General features: G+C 34.8%; 1 pseudogene; it reads right to left on the bottom strand.

The window, feature by feature from the left end:
* Positions 1–3,526: 3,526 nt before the first annotated feature.
* Positions 3,527–4,631, bottom strand: LOC120768158 (annotated as a pseudogene).
* Positions 4,632–5,623: the final 992 nt, after the last annotated feature.

The raw sequence follows: 5,623 nt of genomic DNA on the forward strand, positions 1-5,623 counted from the left end.
ATACCCAAGCATGATGTTACTGTTCTTGGTGTGTCTACTGATTTGACTGATCTTAATTTACCAACCCATCTGGATATCTTGAGATATTATTTTTACTTAAGCGAATGTGCTAAAACAAAAAAGTGTTCCCATAAATCATTCACTATTCAAGTACAAGATAAGTTGATTGGAATTTGGGAAAAACTTGGTATGGAAATAATGCTGAAAAAAAGTGTATGTAATAAATTGAATAAATTGCTTGACAAGTATCAAGAGCACAACAAGAGAAGAAACAACACCCAACAATTTACAGAGTATGTAAAATCTCTGGAAACATTTTTTTACATTGGAACATGTAAATGCGATTTGAAGGCAGCTCCATGTGCATGCGGCTGGGTTCCCGAACGCCTCAAAGAGTTCATGCACTATCAACATAATCAGAAAAGACTAACAATGAATGCATTTATGATGGAAACTGAAAAGCAAGAAGCAACGTCTATGTCATCAATGCCAACATACCAAGATCCCGATGATTCAACATACGTACCGCCACCGGTTCAAGAAGATATGGATAGAAGCACAAGTTCACAATACACAGAGAGATACGATTGTTTTAACTTTGCCTTGGTATGTGACAGATTTGGTGTGCCTGACAGAGTAGCATCAGCATTGGGAACCGCTCTTTTGCAAGATTTTAAAATTAAAGATAAGCATGGGAAACCTCTCATCATGGATAAATTGAAAGTTCGCAGAGAAAAAGAGAAATGCAGACAAGAAGTGGTTCGCAAACGGTTAGATGATACCAATTTGTTAGCGTTTTCATTCCATGGCAGAAAAGATGATACTTTAACGATAGATAAAATTGATGAGAAGTATCATACTAGGATGGTAACGGAACCTCATCTTGTTATTTTGAGAGAACCCAGTTTGTTTGCCTTCTACACTTCAACGAACTTCCGTTTCGGCATTTGTTTGAAGCTTTGGATAAATCAACCAGCACTGGACCAAGATCGGCAACCGGAAAACTGAGCCGTCAAATCGAAACTTGTGAAACTCTTCCGGTAAGTTATTGCTATCACTCATTTATTATAATTGTCAACCATTTTTAATTATTTTATTATTATATATTTTTTAGGTGGTGGACGGCTTCCAGAAAATTGAGTTGTAAAATATGCCCCCGCTCCAGAAAAAAAAGAATTTTCCACCGATTCGAAGTACTTATACGACATGGCCCATGCAATTTCTAGCGGCGTGGTTCCGGTGGATCTGGCTAACATCAAACCAGGAAAAATTGTACATTCTCGGTGGCTCATCAAGGCCGCTAGATTATTGCGATTATATGTGACAACGGAAAATCCAGATGCAAATTTAAGGATTCTGGTTGAATTTATAATTAAATGTTAAGGTTGGTACGCAGCTCTCAAGTAATTGCTCAAGAAAAAAAATACATTATTTCTCAAGTAATTTTGGCAGCTGGTTACGCATTGTGAATGATCTACATTAGAAGAGCAAGAGAGAATAAACAAAGAAAACAAACTTTTTTTTGTATGTATATGGTAACATAAATATTTTCATTGAGATTTAAGAAATGTTGTTGATGAATGGTAGGTTTTATACAACATCTCAAAATGGAATATACTTCATAATAATGATTTCAACTAATTTAGGATGAATTTGACGATTACTTCGAATTTCCTTCAAGAAACAATTGTTGATTTGATGTTTCTTCGCAAAACAAGGTTTGCCATATTCACATTTTACTGGAAAAAAGTATCAAAAATTGGTACTAGATTTCTTGAGAGCTGCGTACTAGCACAAGTAAGTTTGTCGCAGGAAAGTATCTTGACCGTTTCTTAAGCGTTTTTTTATATGAAGTTTTTACGTTTCTTGAGAGCTGCGTACTAAGCTTTATGTGCCAATGTACTTTAATATCAAGTATTACAGCTCTGTCGTGTACGGCAGTGTATTATTCTTCAAGTTCATTGGTTGGTCACGATTTCTAGAACCTCGTTTACGCAAAATTGTCAATCAAGTAATTAAAGATAATTCATATTATGCGCATTCGGAAAATATCTTGTTATCAATGTTGTTTGATGATAGAAAAGAAAAGCGCGACTGTGCCATCAAGAAAATTCTACGCTATCGAACCGATGTTGACGAGCCAATGGAACTTAAGAGTTTATGAAAAACCCGATATAAACTTTAATTGCACAAGTTATTCGGAAATGATCAATTTGAATGATATAAATATCGTATTTGAACCACCATTCACGCGAAGTATTCCGTACGATACATTAAAAGAATATTTAAATCAAGATGATCCACCGTTAATGATCCAAAAATTCCATCACACATACAAGAGAGCCGTGCGGAATTGCCCAGACTTGACAGTAAAAAAGATTTCAAACTTCTTTAAATTAATTTTTTCATTTACATATGTTCTGACTAAATAAATTTCTTAAGAGAAAAAAGATACTTATATTATTATAAATAAATAAATAAATAAAAATAAAGAAAAAACATAGCCATTTAGCTGATTTTTTCATGTAAAGGCCAAAAATGGTGATTTTTTGAAATGATTGTATGGGGAACCCCCCAGGGGAGTTCCAGGAGGTGTGCCACTGGCATGGGTGGATCGGCCGTCCAAAGTTAGTGGGGGTCGGACATACATTTGGACTCGATTGGAGCACTCTAAATAGGTCAAAGTGGGATTTTTCAAAATTTGCCCCTACCCAAAAGTTCGACCCAAATTAGGGGACATCAAAATTCGTTTTAGAGGTATGGTTCCTTCGGCAAAGTTTCTTATGTTGATCCCTAGAATATGATTTTCATAGAGCAATGGGCGATTTTTAAATCGACCCGCCCTAATGTATATACATGTGTATATTAAATATTTCTAATATAAAAAGAAAAAAAGTACCGACTTGCAACCATCTATTGTCAAAAGCGTTGGCAAATTTTACATAGAGCTATTTCTAACTTCAAACGCTTGAAGCAAGAATACATTTAGTCACGTTTCATATGCTCTATGTAGTATAGTTCTATTCAGTTTTGAAAGTTCACACCTTTAGTTTACTTTTATGCGCCAATTTGACAGCCACCTTGCTTGCGTGCTTGTGGTTTTCACTAGGCATTTGCTTCGACAAAAGTATAGTAGCGGTATCGTCTGCGAATGTTGAGATTAGTACTTTTGCACTCGTTGGAATATCTGAGATAAAAAATATCCATAATTGCATACTTCTTTAAGAGGGGAAACTTTAGTATACGATCCCACGATTTCAGGGTTAAAAGTGGTATGGTTGGATAGGGCTGATGCTCCAGATTAAGAAAATATATAATTGTTGCCGCCGCAAACTTATAGTTTCCGAGATATTTGCATTTAAAGTTGAAAATTTTGCAAATTTCTAGTAATTATTTAATTCATATTATGCCTTTTTTATGCACTTACACTTCCTACATTGTTGCTACATATTTTTTTTTCCAGTAATTATTTGCTTAAAATAAGCATTTTATATTTTACGCAACATTCATTCCATGCACAAAAACAAAACTATTCCTTGTTGACAAATAATAAGTGTTGCTATAATTACACATTTATCAAACGAATAAAAATGAATATAGAAACTCAAACCAAGAGACAAATACCATCTGAAATAAATTTTCCATTGTAATAAAAAAAGTTTTAAGGCTTATATGTATATTTAATTGCATCTAATAATTTTACAAAAGGATCGTGATGATTATTTGCAATATTTTTTCTCCAAGTATATTCATAAATGAAATTAGAAAAATCTTCGCTATTATTGTAATTGTCCTTAATAAAAAAACGTTTAATTACTCGCCACTGGGACTCAATGCGTTGAGTATGCGTCCCGTCCTCGGCAACGAACGGATTATCGGGGTCGCTGCTCATACCCGTGACTGGCTAGACAGTCGTATGCCCTCCAGCAATCAGTACATATAATACTGCCTTTTGCCACGTGCTTCTTTATCAAAGGTATGAGCACCTCAACAGACCTGACATTGCCGGGACATACCTCCAGCCTAAGGTCGTCACTCCCATCCTCAACCATCCCAAGAACTCAGTGGCCCTCGACTCTCCGCCCTAAAATAAGAAAAGATATATTAATTACATAAAAAAAAATACATTTTTATTATTACCTTTGTAGTATTTTCTCTTCCCAAATTTGCTTTCGTCTATTTGAACAGTTTTACCAAGGCCACCAATTTTACCTACCGCTACCTGATGGTCAACCTGGTATAATACTACAGCTTCGCGGCAGTAATTATACCACTCACATATTGTAGCGCTAGATAAAACTGCTTCCCTGATAAAACTGTTTTTCCTCACTTCCGCATGTGACCAATGAGACGCATACGCATACTTACATTAGATAAAATACCTACGGAAGTGGGATTTTGACGTTTTCGAACCAGGTATCGCTCGACCTTGCCAACGCACTTCAGTTCCGACAACCCCCTTTCCGGCATCGGAACACCCCAACACTGCTACTTTTTTTTAACGACAGCGTCACTGGCATTTTATGCGTACGGCAAATTTTGGCTTTTAAAATCAAACCTTATTCTTCGGCAAAGGAAATACATTTCTCTTTTGTGTCAAATGTTTGGAGTACTTTTACAATATTCCACATTGACTTCACTTCCGCCGCTTTAAGCACATTGGTTCGCTTTATAACACCTCGGCTGTTTGATGCTCCGACACAATCTATTTAAATACCTTAAGTTATATCTTTTTCAGTTTAAAACTTATGTTACTTACCTGATGAATTTGCACTCATTTATTAAAATTCAACTTTTAATAATTATATATGTATTTATATATATTTTAAATTTTATGCTCTTTAAATTTGTATCCTGAATATATGGCTGCATCTAATCGCGGAATTCAAATGAAATAAATATGAAACTTATTTCAAAACGGGAAAAAGGAACGGTACCTTGTTTAGTTGTAACAATACCCGTTATAGAAAATGTAGTTTAAAAACGGGAAACGCGGAATTGATAAATGTGAATATAATGACAAAACGGACAACAAAAAGAACGGTACCTTGTTTAGTTGTAACAATATCCATTATAGAAAATGTAGTATAAAGAGGGAGATATACCCTATTTAACATAACTTTTAGATTACCTTTGTGCATTAGCAGCCTTCGGCCACGCTTACAAAACCCTGGCCAATCCAACACTAGGGTAAACATTAGTCCATTCGCGTCCCACTTCTTTCTGCATTGGCGGCCTTCGGCCGCGCTTCAAAAAAATAACCCTGGCCGATCCAACACCGAGGTGTATCAAAAATCTTGATATATCTAGAAAAAGGGCAATGATTTATGTATTTGGGGTATAGTCCTATTTTTTATTCATTTTTATTCGTTTGATAAATGTGTAATTATGGCAACACTTATTATCTGTCAACACGGAATACTTTTTTTATTGTGCATGAAATGAAAATTGTGTAAAATATAAAATGTTTATTTTAAGCAAATAACTAAATAATTACTGGAAAAAAATATGTAGAAACAATGTAGTGAAGTGTAAGTGCATAAAAAAGGCATAATATGAATTAAATAATTACTAGCAATCGAGAGATTGCAAGATAAAATTTGCAAAATTTTCAACTTTAAAT

The sequence above is a fragment of the Bactrocera tryoni genome, chromosome 2, assembly GCF_016617805.1.
Source record: "Bactrocera tryoni isolate S06 chromosome 2, CSIRO_BtryS06_freeze2, whole genome shotgun sequence".
NCBI lineage: Eukaryota > Metazoa > Arthropoda > Insecta > Diptera > Tephritidae > Bactrocera > Bactrocera tryoni.